General features: G+C 38.9%; 1 protein-coding gene across 1 annotated transcript in view; it reads left to right on the forward strand.

Annotated features, from left to right (window-relative positions):
- The window catches only part of ANO3 (anoctamin 3), a 452,166-nt gene that overhangs the window by 39,768 nt on the left and 397,841 nt on the right, over positions 1-14,557 (forward strand).

A 14,557-nucleotide genomic window follows, 5' to 3' on the forward strand; every position in this document is an offset into this window, starting at 1 on the left:
AAAAGAGAACAGAATAAAGAAAAATGAAAAAAAAAAAAAAAAAAAAAAAAAAAAGGAAAACTCCACAGAACTGCAAAAGCCCAACCTAGAGGCAGAGGTTTATAACAACAATAAAAAGTATGCTGAATATACACATACACATATACACCCATAAGCAAAATCAAAACAGTTCAACAAAAATAAAGTACAATAGATTGACCCAGTGAACAAAGGAAACCAAAAATTATATCTACCAGAACAAAAGACAAAACCAACTAAGTACATACTGGAAAACTAAGCTAAAGCAAGGTGCCAATTGGGGAATAATAAAGCAATGAAAATAAAACTTACAAATATGTTGAGAGGAAAGGATTGAAAGAAAGAATAGATAAGAAGTTTAAATAGAGGTAGATAAAAAAGATTTATAAATATTAAAGATTAACTGCAAGGGGTAAAAAAACTGTAGGAAAAGCAAACAAAGGAATAAATGTAGAAAAAATACTAATAGGTTTAAAAAATTAAAAATTGAAATCAAAAAAAGAAAAAACAAAAAGGAAAGCTACACAGAATGGCAAAAACTCAATGAAGAGGCAGAGGTTTATAACAGCAATAAAAAATGTGATTGAGGGGGAAAAAGAGCTCAAAAGCTTAATTATATTTCATAGTGCCAATAAAATTGACAACTATGACAGAGGAGGGAATAAAAGGAAAAGGAAAAAGAAATCCAAAGGAATTCTAGAGAACAAGTCAAAACATTAGAATAATAAATGTATTTCTTCAGTTACTGCTGTCAGAATCCTTTCTCTTGCTGGGAGTCACAGTCTACCTCACCTCCCTAGGATGCCCTCCAACACTGTGCTGATCTCTGGACCTGCTGTGGGGGCAGCTCAGATTCTAATCTGGTCCTACTCCTTTGTGTTCTTGCTTCCAATGTCCACAGCTATCAGAACTAGTGCATTTCCTTTTGTGGGAGCTCTCAGTGACCTTTTATATATTCCGTAGACACAGAGTCTGCCTAGTTGATCGTGTGGATTTAATCTGCAGCTTGTACAGCTGGTGGGAAAGTTTGGGCCTTTTTCCTCAGCCACACTGCCCCTGGGTTTCAATTATGGTTTTATTTCCACCTCTGCATGTGGGTTGTCCACTGGAGTTTGCCCCTGAGGCTGCCCTGGAGGACTTGAGTTTGCCCCTATGAGGGCCAGGTGTAGAGGTGGTGCAGCTGCTTGGGTCGCAGGGGTTCTGGCAACAACTGGCGGCTAGGCCAGCAGGAAATATAGTTCTCTAGAAGGGCATGGCAACCAGTATTGGCTAGTACGCTCCAGTATTCTTGCCTGGAGAACCTCAACACCCCCGTCCATCCCCCCCCCCTCCCCCCCAGAGGAGAAGCCTGGCAGGCCACAGTCTACAGGGTCACAAAGAGTCGAATACTACTGAAGTGACCCTGTGCACATAGACGCAAGACTTTTTTTTGCCTGTTCAGCTCTGCCTCAGCGAGAATCGAGTGTGAAGGTAGAGCAGCTGCTTGACTTGCAGGGACCCTGGCGGTGCCAAGCGTGCAGGGAAACGGACTGCCTCTGCTGCAGGAGTAATGGCCCCATCAGAGTCTTTTTCCAAGCCTCTTGTAGCTGGCAATCAGAGGGCCTCTTTGGCCAGTCCTTCTCTGTACCTCTGCCCATTCAGGCACTTAGAGGGCTCCCTTGCCTAAGGTCCTTCTCTAGATCTGGGCATCAGGCACTTCAAGGGGCACCCTGGGTAGGGTTCTACTCTGTAGTTCAGTGCATCACGCTGTTTGATGGGCCAGCCTCTCTATTGTTTATTCAGCTGCCGATGCTGGCATGTGGGGAGACAGAGGCTATGGTGATGGTTCCACCCCTTATGCATGACTCAGCAGTATCACCTTGCTTCCTTGTCTGCCTGGCTTTCCTCCACTGGCATTTCCTGCTAGGATCTCCTCCCTCACATCCCCTCAATCTGTCTCTCCACAGTCAACAGCAGCCCTCACCCTGGGATCACTCCATAATCCCCAAATTCCAGCTCCCAGCTGCTGCGCCTTCCATGGGACCTCATCCCTGTCCAAGGTATGTATGGCTGTGGCAAGGCCTGTCTGATTCTTATTCCATTTAGGCTGCCACACGTTAGCTTTTTCACTGTCAGCCTTAAATGTTTCTCTTCTGACTCAGACAGTTGCCCTGATATGAGTATCAGACCCCTGCTTCAGTTCCCCCACCTGCTGAGTGCAGGTCCAGTCCTACTAACACTCCTGTTTCCCCCTCTAGTTCCTTCATCCTACTGAGTTTTGCGTGGTTCTATATGTTCTTTTCCTCTGGTCAGGTACTCCTGTCTGCTCTCAGCTGGTGTTCTGCATGCACTTTCGTGTCTGAAGGTATATTCCTGATGTATCTGTGGAGAGAGATGTACTCCACGTCCACCTACTCCTCCGCCATCTTGTTCTCTCTCTAGCTTGTTTTTTATCCTCAACTGGTATTTTCCTCACAGTTCAGAGTCTCATAAGAGATTAAGTTAGGGAGAAACCCATGTTATAGGAAAAAAAAATGCTGAAATTAGAGTTGGAAGAAGTAGGTTCCAGGATGGGCTCTGTTACTTGGTAACTGCATAACTGCAAACGAGTAAGTAACTGTTGGAGCCAGAGTAGCTTTCATTGTGAAGTGGGAATAGCTTTGATCCCATAAGGCTGATATCAGTAGATTAGCTAACTGATATGAAAGTGCTGGGTAAACTGTAAAAAATTGTCTATATACAAATACAAAGTAAGTAGTAAACTAATATGGTATAGTAGTGGTAGTGATAATATGGATAATAATAATTTAATGACACTTATCACCTTACTTTGTATAACAACCTTTGGTATTGCTGTATCACAATGGGAGAGAAAATTCAGTTTCAGTAGCATCAGTGGATTCGTTTCACATTTTATAAAGCAGCTGTTATATTCTTGACAAGGTCAAGAGTTGACTTTAAAGTTCAAGTAGAAATGTCCATGATATAAATAAGTCAGGTTTGCAGTGAGTCTTGGGATGGGATTGGGCTAAAAATATTCTTTAGTAGTTTATGGTAAAAAGCATTTATCATCTGCACTAGTCAGTTCATGAGTTTCTCATACCAAGGTAGCCTAAAATCCAACTTATCTGTATTAATAGTGATTTTCACACATTTCCACATTTATCAAGAAAGAGGATCAATCTCCTGGGATTAAAATATTATATAGGTGAATCTGTTGGTCTCATGCCTCCCAACCACTGAGCCCTCTAATGATAGTAACACACTATTCTAGCAGAATCTTAACTCACTGACAACATTACCATTATCATGAATAGCTTTCCCTGTGAGGACAGAGAAGGCAGAACTATGGCATCACCTGCCATGTAGTGAGGAAGAACCTGTTAAGGAAAGACTAAAAGGAGCTGGTGTGGCAGACAGTTGAAATAAGGAGCAATCAGTTCTGACTTCCCTGAGAAGACTGCATTGAATTTTGGAATGTTAGACTGTTATCTCTTAATTACAACTTGAGCCCTTTTTCTTAAGGCTTACTGTATGAGAAGTCATATAAAATTTAAGATTATAATTTCCTTGAGATTGTGTTTTATAGTTCATGAATTGTCCTGAGTAATAGTGATTTTTAGGGGAACAAAATTTATTTTCTACTAATTATTTTGCAGTAGATAATTGATAACCCTGTTTGTGAAGCAACTCCCCACTAAACTCTCTAAATTGATATGAGTTGATCAAGTCCTATAAACATTTTAGTGTGAATGATATTAACTTATTCTATGTGAATGTGATGACAGCTAATAAATAGATACATTTTATAAATAAAGTGATAAACTATTGCCTCAACCAATCAATGGTATCTTCTTCATAACGACAAAGAATGAATTTATTCATACTGGTTTTGTATATTTCTCATTTTTGTTAGGCATCAATCCTCTTCTCCCTGTCATCAAATATGCTGGTCAGATGCACTCCTAGTCACTCTTTCTTGACAATGTTTCTCTTGAAAAGAAAAATCTCTGGTAAATAATAGGTACCTGCTGCTGCTACTGCTGCTAAGTCGCTTCAGTCGTGTCCGACTCTGTGCAACCCCATAGACGGCAGCCCACCAGGCTCCCCCGTCCCTGGGATTCTCCAGGCAGGAACACTGGAGTGGGTTGCCATTTCCTTCTCCAATGCATGAGAGTGAAAAGTGAAAGTGAAGTTGCTCAGTCGTGTCCGACTCTTAGTGACCCCATGGACTGCACCCTACCAGGCTCCTCAGTCCATGGGATTTTCCAGGCAAGAGTACTGGAGTGGGGTGCCATTTCCTTCTCCAATAGGTACCTAAAAGTTTGTAATTCTTGGATAAGACATTTTTTAAATTGACCTAAGGTCTGCTTCCTTGAGCATAAAACTCAGGAATAAAGAATATAAATTTATGCAGCTAATGTATTCTAGGAGTAGAGTAGCTAAGAACTTGAGTTATTAGGAGGTTATGTTTTGACTCAGAATTATTTACGGGAATTGCAAGCACTAGTTACTTGAACGTTACCACTTCTTCTTTATTTCTCCATTGATTTTCTTTGTCTTTGTATGCATCTTTCATATTTGTGTACTAGCCTAAACACATGTTCCTACATAACAAAAATACTACTTCTGTGATTTCATACACAATAGGAAAAAATTCCATCTTAATTCAAATTGAAGCCTTCAAATATATGTAGCTACATGAATTTCCCCAAGCCAATATTTCATGTTGTTCTTTCTAGTCTCACATCCACCTCCATCAAGCCATTTTCCAAAACTTCTGAGAATATCAGAAATATATAGCAAGCACTTTTATACTAATCAGCATTAATTTAATGGTTAGTATATGAAATATACAGAAACTGCAGTCCACGGAGTTGCAAAGAGTTGGACATTGCTGAGTAACTAAACAACAACTGTCTTCTCTTATGTTAGCAGATTTTTTAAGCTTATGAATATTTACCTAAGTTTTCAGGGATTTTCAATTATATATTTCTCAGGAGTATTCTTAATAAAAATATAGTCACATGAGCAACTTTTGCACCTTGATTCAACATCTGATGAGAGCAACAGTTACTTCTTTCCTCAGTAATAAGTCCCTTTATTTAACATATCTTCTGAGCATCTGTATATCATGTGCCATAAATAGCATGCATTCCTAATTCACAGGAAAAGTTCACTTTTGTTCTGTGGTTTGAAGAAATTTGGGGAAGAGTTAGATTTTGGATAAAAATTTATAAAAGTGGTAAAAAAATGGAGGAAAGCAAGGTTAGACAGTGGGAAAAAGTGGGGGCAAATATCTGTCTTGTTTTGACCTAATCAAAATTCTTCCCATGAAATAAGAAGATTTCTTATGAAATAAAAAAATAAATTGTTGCAGTAACTCAAAAGGAGAATACTGATTTTGATAAGGTAATTTTCTGGTACTGTCCTGATAAATCACTTTCAGGTCTATTCAGTTAGAACACATCATTCACTTGGTAGTAATTGTCCTTTATCATTTGAACATGTGGACAGAAGTGGGAGAACCTTGCTTACAATTTTGTAGGAGCTATAAGGAAAGAGATGCTAATTCTGAGATTACAAGCACTAAGGTGTGATCACTCACCCAGGGGCAGACATCCTGGAATGTGAAGTCAAGTGGGCCTTAGAAAGAAAGCATCACTATGAACAAAGCTAGTGGAGGTGATGGAATTCCAGTTGAGCTATTTCAAATCCTGAAAGATGATGCTGTGAAAGTGCTGCACTCAGTATGCCAGCAAATTTGGAAAACTCAGCAGTGGCCACAGGACTGGAACAGGTCAGTTTTCATTCCAATCCCAAAGAAAGGCAATGCCAAAGAATTCTCAAACTACCGCACAATTGCACTCATCTCACATGCTAGTAAAGTAATGCTCAAAATTCTCCAAGCCAGGCTTCAGCAATACGTGAACCATGAACTTCCAGATGTTCAGGCTGGATGTAGAAAAAGCAGAGGAACCAGAGATCAAATTGCCAACATCCGCTGGATCATGGAAAAAGCAAGAGAGTTCCAGGAAAACATCTATTTCTGCTTTATTGACTATACCAAAGCCTTTGACTGTGTGGGTCCCAATAAACTGTGGAAAATTCTTCAAGCGATGGGAATACCAGACCATCTGACCTGCCTCTTGAGAAACCTGTATGCAGGTCAGGAAGCAACAGTTAGAAATGAACATGGAACAACAGACTGGTTCCAAATAGGAAAAGGAGTACGTCAAGGCTGTATATTGTCACCCCGCTTATTTAACTTATATGCAGAGTACATCATGAGAAACACTGGGCTGGAAGAAGCACAAGCTGGAATCAAGATTGCCAGGAGAAATATCAATAACCTAAGATATGCAGATGACACCACCCTTATGGCAGAAAGTGAAGAGGAACTAAAAAGCCTCTTGATGAAAGTGAAAGAGGAGAGTGAAAAAGTTGGCTTAAAGCTCAACATTCAGAAAACTAAGATCATGGCATGTGGTCCCATCACTTCATGGCAGATAGATGTGGAAACAGTGGAAACAGTGTCTGACTTTATTTTTCTGGGCTCCAAAATCACTGCAGATGGTGATTGCAGCCATGAAATTAAAAGACTCTTACTCCATGGAAAGGAAAGTTATGACCAACCTAGATAGCATATTCAAAAGCAGAGACATTACTTGGCCAACAAAGGTCCGTCTAGTCAAGGCTATGGTTTTTCCAGTGGTCATGTATGGATATGAGAGTTGGACTGTGAAGAAAGCTGAGCACCAAAGAATTGATGCTTTTGAACTGTGGTGTTGGAGAAGACTCTTGAGAGTCCCTTGGACTGCAAGGTGATCCAACCAGTCCATCCTAAATGAGATCAGTCCTGGGTGTTCTTTGGAAGAACTTATTTTGAAGCTGAAACTCCAATACTTGGGCCACTTCATGCAAAGAGATGACTCATTGGAAAAGACTCTGATGCTGGGAGGGATTGGGGGCAGGAGGAGAAGGGGATGACAGAGAATGAGATGGCTGGATGGTATCACCGACTCGATGGACATGAGTTTGAGTAAACTCTGGGAGTTGGTGATGGACAGGGAGGCCTGGCGTGCTGCGATTCATGGAATCACAAAGAGTTGGGCAAAACTGAGCGACTGAACTGAACTGAACTCAAGGATATTATCAGTCTGGAAATATCAGTTGCCACTCTATGGGAAAAGTAGTCTTAAGATTACTCTTCCCATACAGTGATAAAGCTGACCTCAATGTAAACTTGGGAAAAGTTCAAATTTTCTGCTTTTTTAGAAAATAATGATAATTATTTTAAATGATATATTTTGATTGATGTACAGGTTAATAAGGGTGAGATTAAAATGTTTGTATATCTGACATGATTTTAAAAGGTCTGTTTTAAAGAATTAGTCTTTATTCATTTAAATTTGCACCTCTCTCTTCAAAGTACATTGCACTGAAATATGTCTTGGTTTGATTTCTGTTTGGACTAGTGCAAGTTTAATTAGATTTCTGAATCCAGAAGTAATTTGGTTTCTCCACATATGACTTTTAAGGGCAAAATAGCTTTAGATATTTGTTCTGAACACTAAAATAAAAATGAAAGTCAGTTTTAGTTTTGCAAATCTTTTGGTAATACAGAATTTTGAAAGGTAATTTTCACATATATGACCTTTCATGTTATATCAGCATGTAAGTGAAAGTCACTCAGTCATGTCTAATTCTTTGTGATCCCATGGACTGTATAGTCCATGAAATTCCCCAGGCCAGAATAGTGGGGTGAGCAGCCAATCCCTTCTCCAGGGGTTCTTCTGGACCAAGTATCGAACAGGGGTCTTCTGCATTGCAGGTGGGTTCTTTACCAATTGAGCTATTTATATCAGCATACCCATTTCCAAACAAAAGTTTCTCCCTTAAAAGTTGCAATGCAATATATTATGCCACTTTACTAAATTGGAAAAGAAATATAAAACAAGTTACAAGTATTACCTTTGTCTAAACCTTATAAATATATTTGTGTATTTATGAATGTAAATAGGCTCCCCTTGTGGCTCGGCTGGTAAAGAATATGCCTGCAATGTGGGAGACCTGGGTTCGATCCCTGTGTTGGGAAGATCCCCTGGAGAAGGGGAAGGCTAGCCACTCTGGTATTCTGGCCTAGAGAATTCCATTAACTGTATAGTTCATGGGGTCGCAAAGAGTCGGACACAACTGAGCAACTTTCACTTACACTTTCATGAATGTAAATAAGTACCAACATTGATTTATGTTTTTCTGTTTGGGAGATTAAGGATGGGCAGTGGTGGCACTTGTAAGATAGGCTGTCATCTTCCAGTTTTCCATGAATTCACAACTGCCATGCTTCATTATTTTCTTTCCGATGGATAACTGTTGATTTAGTACTTAGTCATGAATTCTGGCAAAAGTATTCCACATCAAAATAGTAACCACAAAATAAATATCATCACTGTTAACTAGCAATATTTGGACATGTCCAGCTACATCCAGAGCCACAAACTTGGGAATAGTCTGATTCCTTTTTATACTCCATCTTCTACTCATTATTTTTTCCTTCTCCTTATCAACATAATATTTTTAAAATAAACTTTTCAGAAAAGATATAAATTTATAGAAAAATCCAGGGAATAGTATGAGGAATTCTCATATACACCACCCCTAGTTTTCCCTGTTATTAACATTTTGCATCAATTTGGTGCATTAGTAAAATTAATAAACAGATATATTATTATCTAAATTCCATACTTCATTCAGATTCTCTTAGCTTTTATTTGTATTCATTTTGTTGTTTCAGAACCTCATTCAGTAAAACACAATGCTTGTGTTTGTCATTTCAAAGATCCCCTTGAGAAGGAAATGGCAACCCACTCCAGTATTCTTGCCTGGAGAATTTCTTGGGAATTTCACGGACAGAGGAGCCTGGCAGGCTACAGTCCATGGGGTTGCAAAGAGTCAGACACAACTGAGTGACTCACACATTAAAGCTACTGTTAACTGCGACAGTTTTACAGGCTTTCCTTGTTTTTGATGGTCTTTACAGTTTTGAGAACTGGTCAGCTATTTTGCAGAAAGTCCCTCAATATGTATTTGTCATCTACTTACCTCATGTTTAGACTGGGATTATGTGTGTGAGGGAGGAAGACCACAGAGGTAAAATACAATTTTCAGTACAATGTGTCAAGGTTATACTAGCAACATTACTTACCAATGTTGAAATTAACCTGGATGAAGTACTGTTTGTCAAGTTTAGAATGTTTTCATTTTTTTTTCCTCTTTAGCATAGAAAAGACTCACTAAAAGTATAAATAGCCCACACTTACGGAGTAGCAAGTTGTTTTCACCTCCTTTAAGGAGCAGCATTCAGATAAATTATTTGGAGGTCTTCTTTTTGGGCAATTTGTTCATTTTCTCTCATTTGTTTAAATACTGTTTTTATCAGTATGGAAACATGCATAGTGCTTTTATATTTTAAGTTTTAATGCAGTATTGCTTCAGTTGTTCACACTTTGGCCATCTGGAGCTGTTTCAACTGTCTCCAGTGTCACTTTGCTGTACCACCATTATTGTGAGTATTTGTTTTTCCCCTTATGAAACATCCCGCACTTTTAGAGAATACAAGATACTACAGACTCTTTCTGTATATTTATTTCCCCAGTTCTTCAGCAAGCCATTTTTCTGAAAACTCCTATTCCATTTATTGAAGAACAAATGGAAACCGACATCTTGGCATTAAGTATGCTTATTAGTGTTCTAATATCATTGCTGTTAGGCTCTCTCAGCTGAAAGTACAGTGAACTATATGTATACATAATAGCCTGTATGTGTGCATCTATCTGTAAATATTTCAGTGTGTAGCAGTATCCATCTATGTTAAACTGATCCATTCCATGAGTTATTGTAGCCTCCTCCTTTGTTTATCTGTAACAATCAACTCTCAACAATGAGAAACTTGACTTGTACCATGTACTGATACCATCCGTTTACTGATTTATTTTTCAATGCCAGTATACATGTATAGTGTTACTGGAATTGTTAGCCTAAACCCCCAACAGAAAGAACTTTGTCCACTAGAGTACTGTACCTATGTATAGCCTCTTGCCTTTAGTCTTACAGATTTCTTTCATTTTCAAACTTGTTTAGGATAGCAACGTTTTCCTTTACTCTCTTTAGTTAGGATGTTTCATTTATTGCAATAAATGTAATTGGCTTTGTCACATTCTGCCTTCTTTCCTGAAGAAACTCTATTTAGATTTTTTTTTTAATTTGCATGTTTTAGGGTTTGTTCTTTGTGTCACAAAGTTCTAAGGGTTTAAATAAATGTGTTCAGTTCAGTTGCTCAGTGTTCAACTCTTTGCAACCCCATGGACTGCAGTACCCCAGGCTTCCCTGTCCATCACCAACTTCTGGAGCCTACTCAAACTCATGTCCATTGAGTTGGTGATGCCATCCAACCATCTCATCCTGTCATCCCCTTCTCCTCCCGCCTTCAATCTTTCCCAGCATCAGGGTCTTTTCTAGTGAGTCACTTCTGCACATCAGGTGGCCAACGTATTGGAGTTTCAGCCTCAACATCAGTCCTTCCAATGAGTATTCAGGACTGATTTCCTTCAGGATGGACTGGTTGGATCTCCTTGCTGTCCAAAGGACTCTCAAGAGTCTTCTCCAACACCACAGTTCAAAAGCATCAATTCTTCTGCGCTCAGCTTTCTTTATAGTCCAACTGTCACATCCATACCTGACTACTGGAAACATCATAACTTTGACTAGACAGACCTTTGTTGGCGAAGTAATGTTTCTGCTTTTTAATATGCTGTCTACGTTGTTATAGGTATAGGCTAGGCTAGTACACAAATAAATGTGTACTGTCCCGTATTCCACCCAGTATCACAGATAAAACTTAAACTGTGTGTCACTGTAGTCTACCAATTAAACTTTCCCTTACCCTACACTTGGCAATGACCACTCTTTTGTTTTTCTACCATCTTTATAGATTTTTTACATTTAAAGGAGTGTTGAGTAATTTGGAGTCATATCATATGCAGCCTTTTCGGATTGGCTTCTTGCATTTCACCAACGTGCATTTAAGGTCCATCTGTGTTGTTTTGTGGCTTGATTAGCTTATATCATTTTGTGGCTGAATAATGTTCTGTCGTATGTACCTGCCACAGTCTTTTTAGCCATTCACTTATTGAAGCCTATCGTGAATGCTTCTAATTTGGGTGGTTATGAATAAAGCTACTATAATTTTCATGTGAAAGTTTTGTGTGGACATATTTTCAGTGAGTTTAATAAGCACCTCAGAGTATGATTGCTGGAGTGTATGGTAAAATTGTACTTAGCTTTGAAATAAATAGCCAAGCTATTTTCCAAACTGACTGTACCATTCTGCATTCTCATCATCAGTGAGTGAGAGTTCCTATTGTTCTGCATCCTGGTCAGCAATTTATGTTGCCACCCCTCCACACACAAAACATTTAAAAAATTTTAAAATGTTTGAAGTGATATTTAGTTTTTGTTTTAATTTATAACTCTCTAGTGACAAGATCTTGAGCATCTTTCATATGTTTATTTGCCACCAAAACATCTTCTTTGATGAGGAGTCTAGTTGTCTAGTCAGATCTTTTGCCAAGTTTTTTTATGGTGTTAGTTTTTTTTTTTTTTAATTTTATTTTATTTTTAAACTTTACATAACTGTATTAGTTTTGCCAAATATCAAAATGAATCCGCCACAGGTATACATGTGTTCCCCATCCTGAACCCTCCTCCCTCCTCCCTCCCCATACCATCCCTCTGGGTCGTCCCAGTGCACCAGCCCCAAGCATCCAGTATCGTGCATCGAACCTGGACTGGCAACTCGTTTCATACATGATATTTTACATGTTTCAATGCCATTCTCCCAACTCTTCCCACCCTCTCCCTCTCTCTCAGAGTCCATAAGACTGTTCTATACATCAGTGTCTCTTTTGCTGTCTCGTACACAGGGTTATTGTTACAATCTTTCTAAATTCCATATATATGCGTTAGTATACTGTATTGGTGTTTTTCTTTCTGGCTTACTTCACTCTGTATAATAGGCTCCAGTTTCATCCACCTCATTAGAACTGATTCAAATGTATTCTTTTTAATGGCTGAATAATACTCCATTGTGTATATGTACCACAGCTTTCTTATCCATTCATCTGCTGATGGACATCTAGGTTGCTTCCATGTCCTGGCTATTATAAACAGTGCTGCGATGAACATTGGGGTACACTGTCTCTTTCCCTTCTGGTTTCCTCAGTGTGTATGCCCAGCAGTGGGATTGCTGGATCATAAGGCAGGTCTATTTCCAGTTTTTTAAGAAATCTCCACACTGTTCTCCATAGTGGCTGTACTAGTTTGCATTCCCACCAACAGTGTAAGAGGGTTCCCTTTTCTCCACACCCTCTCCAGCATTTATTACTTGTAGACTTTGGGATCGCAGCCATTCTGACTGGTGTGAAATGGTACCTCATAGTGGTTTTGATTTGCATTTTTCTGATAATGAGTGATGTTGAGTATCTTTTCATGTGTTTGTTAGCCATCTGTATGTCTTCTTTGGAGAAATGTCTATTTAGTTCTTTGGCCCATTTTTTGATTGGGTCATTTATTTTTCTGGAGTTGAGCTGTAGGAGTTGCTTGTATATTCTCGAGATTAGTTGTTTGTCAGTTGCTTCATTTGCTATTATTTTCTCCCATTCTGAAGGCTGTCTTTTCACCTTGCTAATAGTTTCCTTTGATGTGCAGAAGCTTTTAAGGTTAATTAGGTCTGGTGTTAGTTTTATTATACAGTTTTAAGAGTTATTCCTGTGTTTTGCATACAAGTCTTTTATCAGATATTTACTTTTCAAGTATTTTCTCCAAATCCGTGGTGTGTCTTTCTCTTCCATCAAGTGCCATTTCAGAGCAATAGTTTAAAGTCCAAGTTATCAGTTTTTCTTCCACAAATGGCACTTGGTGTTGTATCATACAGATATTCTCCCTTATTATCTACCAGAAAGTTTATAGCTTTATGTTTAGTTCTATAATCTAGTTTGAGTTACTTTTTGTGAAAGATATGACCTGTGTCTAGTTTACAGACAGGTGATGAAAACTTTGTAGCATTTCTTGACTGTAGGGGAAGGGATTTAAAATACTTTTCTCTGTCTCTGTCTCTGTCTCTTTTTGCCTGAATTTCAAGGAGTCAGAATGTCTTCATGTATTGCCAACAGACTGAGGTAATGAGGACCTCTACCATGTCATATACCTTCAGATGGGAGTTAGGTGGATAAAGTAAAGATTGGGGAGTCACAGTGAGTGATCATAGGCTCTGAATTCAGATAATCTGTTCGGAATCCCAAGTCTATCTTTTACTAGCTAGTTGACCCTGGACATGTTTTTATACAACCTCTTGTATTTTGGTTTCTCCATCTGTTCATTTCAGTTCAGTTCAGTTCAGCCACTCAGTCATGTCCATGGGGTCCATTTTCGACCCCATGGATTGCAGCATGCCAGGCCTCTCTGTCCATCACCAACTCCCATCTGTACAATGGTGATATTAGTCTGTATTCATGCAGATGATGTAAGGTCAAATTAATATTTGTTAAGTGCTTGGAGGAAAACCTGGGACATAGTACATGTTATAACAATATTTGAAAAGTATTTGATATATAAATGCAAGTTTAAATTCAAATTATCTCTAGATATTTGTTACTTTTTTTTTTAACATTTAACTTAAAAAATAAAACCCTTAGTCATTAAGGATATTTGGTGTGTGTGTGTGTGTATGTATGAATGTGTTAGTTCCTTTCTGAATGATTGGAGTTGGGAGTTTGGGAGGTTGGTGTCTGTATTCACGCATGGACCAGCATGGAAAATGGAGGATGTAATTTGCATTGTGACCAATGTAATAACTAAGGACATTGAACTGCAGGCAGGAGAATTCAGGAAAACTTGTGGCTTGTATGATTTAGCTATCCTAGGCAGGTCAGGAAGCAACAGTTAGAACTGGACATGGAACAACAGACTGGTTCCAAATAGGAAAAGGAGTACGTCAAGGCTGTATATTGTCACTCTGCTTATTTAACTTATATGCAGAGTACATCATGAGAAGCGCTGGACTGGAAGAAGCACAAGCTGGAGTCAAGATTGCCAGGAGAAATATCAATAACCTCAGATATGCAGATGACACCACCCTTATGGCAGAAAGTGAAGAGGAACTCAAAAGCCTCTTGATGAAAGTGAAAATGTAGAGTGAAAAAGTTGGCTTAAAGCTCAACATTCAGAAAATGAAGATCATGGCATCTGGTCTCATCACTTCATGGGAAATAGATGGGGAAACAGTGGAAACAGTGTCAGACTTTATTTTTTGGGGCTCCAAAATCACTGCAGATGGTGACTGCAGCCATGAAATTAAAAGATGCTTACTCCTTGGAAGGAAAGTTATGACCAACCTAGATAGCATATTCAAAAGCAGAGACATTACTTTGCCAACAAAAGTCCGTCTAGTCAAGGCCATGGTTTTTCCTGTGGTCATGTATGGATGTGAGAGTTGGACTGT

The sequence above is a fragment of the Bubalus kerabau genome, chromosome 15, assembly GCF_029407905.1.
Source record: "Bubalus kerabau isolate K-KA32 ecotype Philippines breed swamp buffalo chromosome 15, PCC_UOA_SB_1v2, whole genome shotgun sequence".
Classification (NCBI taxonomy): Eukaryota; Metazoa; Chordata; class Mammalia; order Artiodactyla; family Bovidae; genus Bubalus; species Bubalus kerabau.